The sequence below is a fragment of the Hyla sarda genome, chromosome 3, assembly GCF_029499605.1.
Source record: "Hyla sarda isolate aHylSar1 chromosome 3, aHylSar1.hap1, whole genome shotgun sequence".
Taxonomy (NCBI): Eukaryota; Metazoa; Chordata; class Amphibia; order Anura; family Hylidae; genus Hyla; species Hyla sarda.
The window spans coordinates 448789210-448803411 of NC_079191.1; the positions used below are offsets into that span (position 1 = coordinate 448789210).

Below are 14202 nucleotides of genomic sequence, written 5' to 3' on the forward strand. Positions count from 1 at the left end.
TCCTTCTTGCGCTCCTGCTTCTTCCGCTCGTAGTCAGCCATTCCGCCAACAATCGATCGGCGAAGCCATGTCCAAGAGACAACAGTATGCGCCCACTCATCCAACGGCGCAGAAGTTGAATGTGTTCCTGTCCAAGTTGCTGGTGTTGCAGTCCCTCCCTTTCCAACTGGTGGACTCTGCAGCTTTCAGGGAATTGATGGCTTGTGCCGAGCCGAGGTGGAGAGTCCCAAGCCGTCATTTCTTTGCGAAGAAGGCAGTACCAGCCCTGCATAAGTTTGTACAAGAGAAGGTGGGCCAGTCCTTGAGCCTATCGGTGTGTTCAAAAGTGCACAGCAGCGCCGACGTGTGGAGCTGTAACTACGAGCAGGGACAATACATGTCTTTTACGGCCCACTGGGTAAATGTGGTTCCTGCACAGCCACAACAGCAACTTGGACAGGACACACTGCTTCCACCTCCACGCTCTGGCTCCCAGGCAGTTGGTCCTTTTACAGTTTGTGCCTCCTCCTCCTCCCTCGTGTCCTCGGCCTCCACCGCACGTCCAAATCTCGGTGGCCCTTCATCGTACCACGTGTGTTGGGAACACTGGTGTCAAGCCGTCCTTCACATGGTTTGCCTTGGCGAACTGAGTCACACAGGGGAGGAACTGCTGAAGTTCATTAGGGAAAGAAATCAGAGTATGGCTTACTCGACAAAATCTGGAAATGGGAACCATGGTGACCGACATTGGGAAGAACATTGTGGCCGCGCTGCGACAAGGAAGTGTGAACCATTCGCCCTGTATGGCACACGTGTTGAATCTGGTTGTCAAGAAGTTCATCAAGTCTTTACCCCATTTGCAAGACGTCCTGACAATGGCAAGGAAACTGTGCATGCACTTCAGCCACTCGTACACCGCCAAGCACACTTTGTTTGAGCTGCAGCGTCAGAACGTTATCCCACAACATAGTCTCATTTGTGACGTTGCCACACGTTGGAATTCCACCCTCCATATGTTGGACAGACTATACGAACAAAGAAAAGCCATCACGGATTTTTTGATGATACAAGCAGATAGGAGTACTCCCCTGTGTAACTTCAATGTGAACGAGTGGCAGCTCATACATGACACCTGCCGTTTGCTGAGGCCCTTTGAGGAAGCCACATTTTTTGTTAGTCGCCCCGAATCACGCCATGAACTACGTCATTCCACTCCTACATTTACTCCAAAAATTATTGAAAACATGGCTGGTCATGGCAATGGAGATGTTGCGCCTACATCAGAAGGCTACATGAGTCCTGTGGGGGATGAACTGGAGGAGGATGATGAGGGGCAGAGTGGAGCACAGTTTACGGTGGATGAGATGGCCGGTGTTTCTGGTCATTGGACAGGAGAGGAGGAGCAGCCAGAGGAGCTGGAGGGTTATTACGAGGGAGGCGAGACAGAGGACCCAGACACACCGTGGCAGTATGCAGTGGAGATGGAGGCAGGTAGTCCCAGTGAGTCACTGTCACAAATGGCACAATGCATGCTGAGTTGCTTGCGTAGTGACCCCCGAATTGTCAAAATTTGTCAGTGCGATGACTTCTGGATCTCCACCTTTATTAGACCCCCGCTACCGGCCCAGAATGGGGGCCTTTTTTACCCCCACTGAGAGGGAGGACAAACTGACTTACTTCAGGGAGCTTCTACGTAGTCGGTTGGCCGATGCCTATCGGCCACATGGTTCATCCACTCGTAGGTCTGACTCGGGGGGCCCTGTGCGCTCACCTTCCACTGCCACGGCTTCTGGGGAGGGGTGGCAGGAGCAGTACCTCCTCAATCAGCAGCAGCCTGAGTCTACAGTCACTGATTAGTAGCTTCCTTCAGCCGCATAGTGAAGCAACTCATCAGCAGCAGGTGGACATGGAGCAGGACCTGAACTAGCAGGTGGTGGCTTACCTCAACATGACCCTGCCAACAACCGTTGAAGATCCGCTGGACTTCTGGGCAGCCTAACTCGATGTATGGTTGCAACTAGCGGAGTTTGCCCTGGAAAAGCTGTCCTGCCCGGCAAGTAGTGTGCCATCAGAGCGGGTGTTTAGTGCGGCCAGGGCCATAGTCACCCCAAGGCGAACTCGTCTGTCCACTAAAAATGTGGAGAGACTGACGTTTGTCAAGATGAATCAGGGATGGATCAGCCAGGATTTCCAGCCACCAATGACAGATGGGTCTGAGTAGATTGACCATGCTCCTGCAACAAAATTTTCTCTATTGTGGTTGGTTATGAAACCCTATGGGGCAGACCTGGGCATTGTGCTCTGACCGCCCCGCGCTGATTGGGGGACAACTATGCTGCCTAATCTGGGGGACATCTATGCTGCCTAATCTGGGGGACATCTATGCTGCCTAATCTGGGGGACATCTTTGCTGCCTAATCTGGGGGATATCTATGCTGCCTAATCTGGGGGACATTTATGCTGCCTAATCTGGGGGACATCTATGCTGCCTAATCTGGGTGACATCTATGCTGCCTAATCTGGGGGACAAGTATGCTCCTTATCTGGGGGACGTCTATGCTGCCTAATCTGGGTGACAACTATGTCCCTAATCTGGGGGACAACTATGCTCCTAATCTGGGGGACAACTATGTTCCTAATCTGGTGGACATCTATGATGCCTAATCTGGGGGACAAGTATGCTCCTAATCTGGGGGACATCTATGCTGCCTAATCTGGGTGACATCTATGCTGCCTAATTTGGGGGACATCTATGCTGCCTTATCTGAGGGACATCTATGCTGCCTACTCTGGGGGACAAGTATGTTCCTAATCTGGGGGACATATATGCTGCCTAATCTGGGTGACATCTATGCTTCCTAATCTGGGGGACAACTATGCTCCTAATCTGGGGGACATCTATGCTGCCTAATCTGGGTGACATCTATGCTGCCTACTCTGGGGGACAAGTATGCTCCTAATCTGGGGGACATCTATGCTGCCTAATCTGGGTGACATCTATGCTTCCTAATTTGGGGGACAACCATGCTCCTAATCTGGGGGACATCTATGCTGCCTAATCTGGGTGATATCTATGCTGCCTAATCTGGGGGACAACTATGCTCCTAATCTGGGGGACATCTATGCTGCCTAATCTGGGGGACAAGTATGCTCCAAATCTGGGGGACATCTATGCTGCCTACTCTGGGGGACAAGTATGCTCTTAATCTGGGGGACATCTATGCTGCCTAATCTGGGTGACATCTATGCTGCCTAATCTGGTGGACAACTATGCTTCTTATCTGGGGGACAACTAAGCTCCTAATCTGGTGGACATCTATGCTGCCTAATCTGGGGGACATTTATGCTGCCTACTCTGGGGGACAAGTATGCTCCTTATCTGGGGGACATCTATGCTGCCTAATCTGGGTGACATCTATGCTGCCTAATCTGGGGGACAAGTATGCTCCTAATCTAGGTGACATCTATGCTGCCTACTCTGGGGGACAAGTATGCTCCTAATCTGGGGGACATCTATGCTGCCTAATCTGGGTGACATCTATGCTGCCTACTCTGGGGGACAAGTATGCTGCCTACTCTGGGGGACAAGTATGCTCCTAATCTGGGGGACATCTATGCTGCCTAATCTGGGTGACATCTATGCTGCCTAATCTGGGGGACAACTATGCTCCTAATCTGGGGGACATCTATGCTGCCTAATCTGGGTGACATCTATGCTGCCTACTCTGGGGGACAAGTATGCTCCTAATCTGGGGGACATCTATGCTGCCTAATCTGGGTGACATCTATGCTTCCTAATCTGGGGGACAACCATGCTCCTAATCTGGGGGACATCTATGCTGCCTAATCTGGGGGACAAGTATGCTCCTAATCTGGGGGACATCTATGCTGCCTACTCTGGGGGACAAGTATGCTCTTAATCTGGGGGACATCTATGCTGTCTAATCTGGGTGACATCTATGCTGCCTAATCTGGGGGACAACTATGCTCCTAATCTGGGGGACAACTAAACTCCTAATCTGGTGGACAACTATGCTCCTAATCTGGGGCACAACTAAGTTCCTAATCTGGTGGACATCTATGCTGCCTACTCTGGGGGACAAGTATGCTCCTAATCTGGGGGACATCTATGCTGCCTACTCTGGGGGACAAGTATGCTCTTAATCTGGGGGACATCTATGCTGCCTAATCTGGGGGACATCTATGCTGCCTACTCTGGGGGACAAGTATGCTCCTAATCTGAGGGACATCTATGCTGCCTAATCTGGGGGACATCTATGCTGCCTACTCTGGGGGACAAGTATGCTCCTAATCTGGGGGACATCTATGCTGCCTACTCTGGGGGACAAGTATGCTCTTAATCTGGGGGACATCTATGCTGCCTAATCTGGGTGACATCTATGCTGCCTAATCTGGGGGACAACTATGCTCCTAATCTGGGGGACAACTAAGCTCCTAATCTGGTGGACAACTATGCTCCTAATCTGGGGGACAACTAAGCTCCTAATCTGGTTGACATCTATGCTGCCTAATCTGGGGGACATCTATGCTGATTACTCTGGGGGACAAGTATGCTCCTAATCTGGGGGACATCTATGCTGCCTAATCTGGGTGACATCTATGCTGCCTAATCTGGGTGACAAGTATGCTCCTAATCTGGGGGACATCTATGCTGCCTAATCTGGGGGACAAGTATGCTCCTAATCTGGGGGACATCTATGCTGCCTAATCTGGGGGACAAGTATGCTCCTAATCTGGGTGACATCTATGCTGCCTACTCTGGGGGACAAGTATGCTCCTAATCTGGGGGACATCTATGCTGCCTAATCTGGGTGACATCTATGCTGCCTACTCTGGGTGACAAGTATGCTCCTAATCTGGGGGACATCTATGCTGCCTAATCTGGGGGACATCTATGCTGCCTAATCTGGGTGACATATATGCTGCCTAATCTGGGGGACATCTATGCTGCCTAATCTGGGGGACATCTATGCTGCCTAATCTGGGGGACATCTATGCTGCCTAATCTGGGGGATATCTATGCTGCCTAATCTGGGTGACATTTGTGCTGCCTAATCTGGGGGACAAGTATGCTCCTTATCTGGGGGACATCTATGCTGCCTAATCTGGGTGACAACTATGTTCCTAATCTGGGGGACAACTATGCTCCTAATCTGGGGGACAACTATGTTCATAATCTGGTGGACATCTATGATGCCTAATCTAGGGGACAAGTATGCTCCTAATCTGGGGGACATCTATGCTGCCTACTCTGGGGGACAAGTATGCTCCTAATCTGGGGGACATCTATGCTGCCTAATCTGGGTGACATCTATGCTGCCTAATCTGGGGGACATCTATGCTGCCTAATCTGGGGGACATCTATGCTGCCTACTCTGGGGGACATCTATGCTGCCTACTCTGGGGGACAAGTATGCTCCTAATCTGGGGGACATCTATGCTGCCTAATCTGGGGGACAAGTATGCTCCTAATCTGGGTGACATCTATGCTGCCTAATCTGGGGGACAAGTATGCTCCTAATCTGGGGGACATCTATGCTGTCTAATCTGGGTGACATCTATGCTGCCTACTCTGGGGGACAACCATGCTCCTTATCTGGGGGACATCTATGCTGCCTAATCTGGGTGATATCTATGCTGCCTAATCTGGGGGACAACTATGCTCCTAATCTGGGGGACATCTATGCTGCCTAATCTGGGGGACAAGTATGCTCCTAATCTGGGGGACATCTATGCTGCCTACTCTGGGGGACAAGTATGCTCTTAATCTGGGGGACATCTATGCTGCCTAATCTGGGGGACATCTATGCTGCCTAATCTGGGGGACAACTATGCTCCTAATCTGGAGGACATCTATGCTGCCTAATCTGGGGGACAAGTATGCTCCTAATCTGGGTGACATCTATGCTGCCTACTCTGGGGGACAAGTATGCTCCTAATCTGGGGGACATCTATGCTGCCTAATCTGGGTGACATCTATGCTGCCTACTCTGGGGGATAAGTATGCTCCTAATCTGAAAGACATCTATGCTGCCTAATCTGGGGGACATCTATGCTGCCTAATCTGGGGGACATCTATGCTGCCTAATCTGGGGGGCAAGTATGCTCCTAATCTGGGGGACAACTATGCTCCTAATATGGGGAAAACTGCTGCTTCTGGCCTTGGGCCTATAATTTTTTGAAGTTTAGCAGTAGCTAAATACATGCTTAATGCAAATGTAAACATTGATCTTTAAATGTAAGGGGTTATGAAAACCTCTTGGGTACTGCAAATGCATGCTCCAGACTCATTCTGTGTCTTTCAGGAACTACTTGCCTCCCTTGTGCCTCTGGCCTTGGGCCTTAAATTTTTGGATGTTTAGCAGTAGCTAAATACATGCTTAATGCAAATTTCAACAATGATCGTTAAATTCTCGGCGCTCTGCCAGGGCCTTCTCCTACCCCGCATGGGCCGATCCGAGGACCTCACTAACCAACTCACTAACTAATCCAATCGCTTATAGCGACGGGCGGTGTGTACAAAGGACATCGACTTAATAAACGCCAGCTTATGACCCTCACTTACTGGTAATTCCTCGTTTTAAGGTTAAATAATTGCAATCACAGATCCCTATCACGAACTGGTTTCAGCGTACAACACGCACCTGTCCTTGAAAGATAGAGACACGCTAATCCGTTCAGTGGAGCGCTAGTGCGGCCCAGGACATCTGAGGCCATAACACACCTGTTATTGCTCGATCTCGCAATTGATCGGGCAAGGTAAGGGGTTATTAAAGCCTCTTGGGTACTGCTGAGGCCTACTCCTCACTGCTCCTGGTGCAATGTTTGGGGTAATTAAACACTCTTGGGTAGTGTTATTGTTAAATTTACTGGTAATTTTATCAGTAATAAAATTGAATTTTGCAGAATGCTAATCGTTACACAATGGAACGCTTGTTGCGTGAGATTTTTTTATGAAAAAAAAATATAGATGGAGAGGGATTAACTCTGCTTAATCATTTTTGGCGATTAGAATCCTTTTGTCATCTGATTTTTTGGAGACAGATGCACTTACACACATGTAATAATTTTTTTAACCAAATTTCAAATATTGTGTGGTTTATTATTTTTGAGAAGAATGTCTTTGGGTGGTCCACCGTCCTGCATTATAGAGTCTTCTGAACTGCTGTATATGCGCTTGTTTAAAAAAAAAAAAAAAGGTATTTTTCAGACAATTTCAATAAAATCTTGCGGTTTTTTGGGGTGGATTGTGAAGCCCGGGTGACGGGTGTGTAGTGTGTACTCGTGCATCAGTCAACTCCAGTCTGTGTCCATTAGGCAATATATGGGTTACTGATGCAGCAGAGGTGGGGCCTTGGTCTTGGAATTTCAATTAGTTTTAAAAAATTTAACATATTGTGTGGTTTATTATATTATAGAAGAATTTATTTTGGTGGTCCACCGTCCTGCATTATAGAGTCTTCTGAACTGCTGTATATGCGCTTGTTTTAACAAAAAGATATTTTGTCAGACAATTTCAAAAAAAATTGCGTTTTTTTGGGGTGGATTGAGAAGCCCGGGTGTGTACTCGTGCATCAGCCAACTCCAGGCTGTGTCTTTCAGGCAATCTATGGGTTACTGATGCTGCTGAGGTGGGGCCTGGGTCTAGAAATTTCAATTTTTTTTTAAAAATTCAACAATTGTGTGGTTCATTATTTTTGAGAAGAAAGTCTTTGGGTGGTCCACCGTCCTGCCTTATAGAGTCTTCTGAAATGTTGGATATGCACTTGTGCTTACACAAAGTTGTAAATAAATAAAAAAAATTATACAATTTTGCTGATTTTGGGGCGGATTGTGAAGCCCTGTGTGGACTGGTGCATCAGCCAACTCCAGGCTGTGTCCTTCAGGCAATAAATGGGTTCCTGATGCCGCAGAGGTGGGGCCTAGGTCTGGGAATTTAACATTTTTGGATTGCGGGTGCTACAAAAAAAGATGGACACACCCTAATCCGTTCAGTGGAGCGCGCCTGCGGCCCCGGACATCTGAGGGCATAACACACCTGTTATTGCTCGATCTCAGGAGAAGGGGGTTCATCATCGGGAGAAGAGAGTTGCAGGTTGCCCTTGAGTCAGCAAGGCGGTAGCACGGTTGGCAGTCAGCGTGGTGTGGCAGTAGTGGAAATTCTGGAGCCAAGCGTGCCCCGGAGAGACCACCTGCTTCGCGGCAGCTTACCTTTCCGGGAGTTAGCGGGTTACCAGCACCGGTCGATGAAAGATAGAGACGCGCTAATGCGTTCAGTGGAGCGCGCCTGCGGCCCCGGAAATCTGAGGGCATAACACACCTAGTATTGCTCGATCTCGCAATTGATCGTGCAAAGGTTGGGGGTTATTAAAGCCTCTTGGGTACTGCTGAGGCCTACTCCTGACTGCTCCTGGTGCAATGTATGGGGTAATTAACCCCTTAAGGACTCAGCCCATTTTGGCCTTAAGGACTCAAACAATTTAATTTTTACGTTTTCATTTTTTCCTCCTCGCCTTCTAAAAATCATAACTCTTATATTTTCATCCACAGACTAGTATGAGGGCTTGTTTTTTGCGCGACCAGTTGTCCTTTGTAATGACATAACTCATTATATCACAAAATGTATGGCGCAACCAAAAAACACTATTTTTGTGGGGAAATTAAAAAGAAAAATGCAATTTTGCTAATTTTGGAAGGTTTCGTTTTCACGCCGTACAATTTATGGTAAAAATGACGTGTGTTCTTTATTCTGAGGGTCAATACAATTAAAATGATACCCATTATTACATACTTTTCTATTATTGTTGCGCTTAAAAAAAATCACAATTTTTTTAACCAAATTAGTACGTTTATAATCCCTTTATTTTGATGACCTCTAACTTTTTTATTTTTCCGTATAAGCAGCGGTATGCGGGCTCATTTTTTGCGCCATGATCTGTACTTTTTTTTGACACCACATTTGCATATACAAAACTTATAATACATTTTTATAATTTTTTTTTTAATAAAATGTATTAAAAAAGTAGCAATTTTTGTACTTTTTTTTTTTTTTTCGTTCACGCCGTTCACCATACGGGATCATTAACATTTTATTTTAATAGTTCGGACATTTACGCACGCGGCGATACCAAATATGTCTATAAAATTTATTTTTTACGCTTTTTGGGGGTAAAATAGGGAAAAACGGACGTTTTACTTTTTTATTGGGGGAGGGAATTTTTCACTTTTTTTTTTACTTTTACTTTTACATTTTTTTACATTTTTTTTTACACTTGAATAGTCCCCATAGGGGACTATTCATAGCAATACCATGATTGCTAATACTGATCTGTTCTATGTATAGGACACAGAACAGATCAGTGTTATCGGCGATCTTCTGCTCTGGTCTGCTCGATCACAGACCAGAGCAGAAGACGCCGGAAGCCGGACGGAGGCAGGTGAGGGGACCTCCGTGCGGCGTTCTGAATGATCGGATCCCCGCAGCAGCGCTGCAGGCGATCCGATCATTCATTCAAATCGCGCACTGCCGCAGATGCCGGGATCTGTATTGATCCCGGCACCTGAGGGGTTAATGGCGGACGCCCACAAGATCGCGGGCGTCGGCCATTGCCGGCGGGTCCCTGGCTGCGATCAGCAGCCGGGATCAGCCGCGCATGACACGGGCATCGCTCCGATGCCCGCGGTTATGCACAGGACGTAAATGTACGTCCTGGTGCGTTAAGTACCACCGCACCAGGACGTACATTTACGTCCTGTGTCCTTAAGGGGTTAAACACTCTTGGGTAGTGTATTTTTTATTTTTATTTACTGATAATTTTAGCAGTAATAAAATTGAATTTTCCAGAATGCTAATCGTTACACAACGGAACGCTTGTTGCGTGTGATTTTTTAATGAAAATAAAAAAAATAAAAAATACGGACAGGGATTAACTCTGCTTCATCATTTTGGGTGAAAAAATTCCTTTGGAGACAGATGCGCTTACACACATATTGAATTAGTTTTTGTAAAAAAATTTCAAACATTGTGTGGTTTATTATTTTTGAGAAGAATGTCTTTGGGTGGTCCACCGTCCTGCATTATAGAGTCTTGTGAACTGTTGGATATGCGCTTGTTCTTACACAAAGGTATTTCTTTAAAAAATTTCTAAAATGTTGTTGTTTTTTGGAGGGGATTGTGAAGCCCGGGTGTGTACTGGTGCATCAGCCAACTCCAGGCTGTGTCCTTCAGGCAATATATGGGTTCCCGATGCCGCAGAGGTGGGGCCTGGGTCTGGAAATTTCTAATTTTTGGATAGCGGGTGCTACCTATGAGAAATCTTTGTCAAAACTTTCATATATTGTGTTGTTGTTTTTTTTTTTGGGGGGGGGGGGGGGGGGGATTGTGAAGCCCTGGTATGTACTCTTGCATCAGCCAACTCCAGGCTGTGTCATGCAGGCAATATATGGGTTACTGATGCCACAGGGGTGGGGCCTGGTTATGGAAATTTAAAATTTTTGGATAGCGGGTGCTACCAATGAGAAATCTTTGACAAAAATGTTTCATTGTGTTGATTTTGGAGGGGGGATTGTAAAGCCCTGGTGTGTACTGGTGCATCAGCCAACTCCAGGCTGTGTCCTTCAGGCAATATATGGGTTCCTGATGCCGCAGAGGTGGGGCCTGGGTCTGTTAATTTCAAATTTTTGGATAGCGGGTGCTACCAATGAGAAATCTTTGTCAAAAATGTCATATATTGTGTTGTTGGTTTTTTTTTGGGGGGGGGGGGGGGGGATTGTGAAGCCCTGGTGTGTAGTGTACTAGTGCATCAGCCAACTCCACGCTGTGCCATTCAGCGACTAAATGGTCGCCTCATGCTGCCAACACCTCCACGCTATGTCATTCAGTCACTATATGGTCTCCTCATGCTGCCAACACATCCACGCTATGTCATTCAGTCACTATATGGTCTCCTCATGCTGCCAACACCTCCAGGCTGTGTCATTCAGCCACTATATGGTCTCCTCATGCTGCCAACACCTCCACACTGTGTCATTCAGTCACTATATGGTCTCCTCATGCTGCCAACACCTCCACGCTATGTCATTCAGCCACTATATGGTCTCCTCATGCTGCCAACACCTCCACACTGTGTCATTCAGTCACTAAATGGTCGCCTCATGCTGCCAACACCTCCACGCTGTGTCATTCAGTCACTATATGGTCTCCTCATGCTGCCAACACCTCCACGCTATGTCATTCAGTCACTATATGGTCTCCTCATGCTGCCAACACCTCCAGGCTGTGTCATTCAGCCACTATATGGTCTCCTCATGCTGCCAACACCTCCACACTGTGTCATTCAGTCACTATATGGTCTCCTCATGCTGCCAACACCTCCACGCTATGTCATTTAGTCACTATATGGTCTCCTGACACTGATGCCACCACCAGGCTCTGTCATTGTGCTGCTGTGCGGCAGTGATTCTAAGAGCGATGCCGGTAATCTGCATGTTATTCTGAATAACAGTATTATTTCACTACCCCAGCACACTCCATATGCGTTTTAGGACACAGCAAAGTGTTCTATACCCCTATAGAGGCTGTATGTAGGCTAGAAATAGTTTTTTTTATATCGATTCGCTGCGAATAAATTCGGATTGAAACAAACTTTTCGGGAAAATTTGGCGAATCGGCCAAATCGAATTTTTGAAAAGTTCACTCATCTGTAAATGTCACCCACTAGATCTGGACATATTCCAGTTCAGGTAGCTGCTCCCTGTGCTTGTGTCTCTCCCTCTGCAGAGCTGGTTGCTTCCACTAAGTTCAAATGCATTAGACAAATCCTGCGCTTGGCAAAAGGGGCAGCACCAGCACAGGGAGCAGGTACCATCTTGGATTCTGATCTTCGTACACACCTGTCGCACCTACACTCTTCTCTGTTTATCAACTCACACGCGGTTGCATGGTTCTGAAAGCCCTACCCAGGCAGTCTGGCCACTCTCCAAGGTAGACCGCTCAGACAGAAGGGGTTAATATCTAGCTTGGTCCTAAAGGACATCTTGGCCCTTTAACGTACTATGTAGGGCCACCATAGCATCCCTGGTGGAACAGTTTGAACTACTTTGATGTGTGATACATATTTAACAATATGTTAAGAAGTCACATTCATACAGTCTTATAATGGCTTCTGAAGACAACAAAGGTTGATGTGAAAATCAGTTTCAACCTCTGTTCTAGGTTCTATGGTTTCTGCCTTCACTCCAAACACGTCCTATGAAACATGTAAGGAGAGTTAGATTGTGAGGCCACCAGGGACTGGTGTGACAGGTAACCATCTCGGACAGCTTTGCGGGATATTTATGTGCTACTTAACAAAAGGCAATCCATCCCCGATATTGGCATATATGCTGTGAACAGGTCCATCGAGCTGCTGTACAAGACTTACTGAGAGGTCCTATAGAAGCTGAGTCATGTAGACGGACACATCATTCAGTGTGTGTCATCAGTGAACCAGTGGAAAGGACAATTGCATCATCACCAATGTACACATGTAATATACGCAGGGATATCCACCTGTAACCATCAACCAAATTATGAGGTGGGTTCATTTGGTTTATCCCTGGAAAAACCTAAGGTAGAAGATGTACGGCAATAGACAGCCTGTGTCATGTTAGGACCAGGGCACAAGTAGACAAAATCGTAAGTTGGCGCAAAGCTCTGTTCTGTGCAGGCGGCCTGGGTAAAAGTGCTTCCCCTGCTGCCCTATAAAAAGGCTCTCTTTTGGGTAGTGTACCTCTTGGTGAGAGAGACTCTTAGACATGTCTCTACTATGCATTGGAAGACATTTTGCCGAGATAATATACTTTGAGAGGAGGCACATCAGGATGGGAGAAGCAGGATGGTCATTCTGCCATCAAGGCCATTCAGACAAGGCGGCGTGTCTTGGGTTTAAATAATTTTTACACCATTTATCAAATGAAATGCACCAAAATAAAACTGGTGTAAAAAAGAACTTACCCAGGGCTAACTGTACTAATTCTATACAAGTTTAAAAATAAGGATTTTTTGCATAACAAGAGGTTTGTTATAGTGATTCTTTTTATTTATTTATTCCACTACTACATGGTTCAATGTGCTGAAATTAACTTTTTTATCTAATATATTTTTTGCTTTGTGTAAAGGAAATTAATATGTTTTCACATTGTGGGGATTTACTATTATGTTTATTTTTTTGACTAAGTCGAAGTCTTTGTTTCCATAATATCACACTGTTAAAAAGTGGGCCATTATTTGATGATGTTTGCCTGGCAATCATTTATTCTGCTGTTTTAGCATGTTTGCTTCTAACACCACCTCCCTTCGCATCGTAATTCACATCAAAAACGTGTTTCCATGATTAGTACATGAATTAGGAATTATAACTTTGTCTGTGCCATTCCCCTTTTTAAGAATAAAAAAAAAGATAGAAATAACTGTACAGTTGTAAAAGGGTTATAAATGTTGACATTAAAACATGCGCCAGATCTTGGCGCAACAGGCAACAAACTTTTGGAGCAGCAGTGTTAGTAAATCTGTCACTATTTTTCACTACCATTTTTTTTATTACATTTAAAATACATTTTGTATACGTTTTTGAGTAAATTATAATTATTCGTCAAGTCATCAAGAAGTGTTTTATCTTTGGGTTTGTGACATTTCAGTGCACCTTAATTGTACATTTCATTTTATCTTGTAACTTGCAAAAATATTAGCTGTGAATATACACAACACATATGCAAAAAAAGTGAGAAGCGGACAAACCTTGTCACATACAAAAACAACTCCATATGTTGCAAAACTACAACTTGCAGCATGCTAAGAGTCATATTTTTGCAACATCTGGAGACCAAGGGTTTAGGTGGTTTTTAATGTGGCAAGTAGAGATGAGCGAACTTACAGTAAATTTGATTCGTCACAAACTTCTCCGCTCGGCAGTTGATGACTTATCCTGCATTAGTTCAGCTTTCAGGTGCTCCCGTGGGATGGAAAAGGTGGATACAGTCCTAGGAGACTCTTTCCTAGGACTGTATCCACCTTTTCCAGCCCACCGGAGCACCTGAAAGCTGAACTAATTTATGCAGGATAAGTCATCAACTGTCGAGAAGTTCATGACGAATCAAATTTTCTGTAAGTTCGCTCATCTCTAGTAGCAAGGTTGGACCACTGTCCAAAACCAACAAGCACAA

At 45.9% G+C, this 14202-nt stretch overlaps 1 long non-coding RNA gene across 1 annotated transcript in view; it reads right to left on the reverse strand.

The window, feature by feature from the left end:
- The window catches only part of LOC130363212 (uncharacterized), a 122708-nt gene that overhangs the window by 107667 nt on the left and 839 nt on the right, over positions 1 to 14202 (reverse strand). The gene's annotated exons all lie outside the window — the stretch shown is intronic.